Consider the following 413-nt stretch of genomic DNA (forward strand, 5'->3'; position numbering starts at 1 on the left):
CCTTCATTATGTATATCTATATAAAAAAAACATTTTTTAATATTTATAAATTCAAACGCAAGAGCTTTGATTAGAGTATAAGACAGGGTGGAAACTCAGGTGCAGTTGACTTTACGTGAAGTTGATACTTGAAAGCTGTTACGGCTCTCAGGTATCAACTTCACGTGAAGTCGACTTCACCTGAATTTTTACCATAAAATATTTGTTATCTTACCTAATTTTAAAAAAGGTTAGTTAATTAATATTTTTTTTAGATTTAAGTTAATATTAATTAATTTTCAATTGTTTTAGTATTGACTTCTTAGAAATGTTTTTCTATAATTATACATATTACATCAGTCTCAATAATCATAATTATTACTAGTATAATAAAAAAAAAAAATATTACTAGCAATTTGACAATTAATGAATGA

The sequence above is a fragment of the Arachis ipaensis genome, chromosome B06, assembly GCF_000816755.2.
Source record: "Arachis ipaensis cultivar K30076 chromosome B06, Araip1.1, whole genome shotgun sequence".
Taxonomy (NCBI): domain Eukaryota; kingdom Viridiplantae; phylum Streptophyta; class Magnoliopsida; order Fabales; family Fabaceae; genus Arachis; species Arachis ipaensis.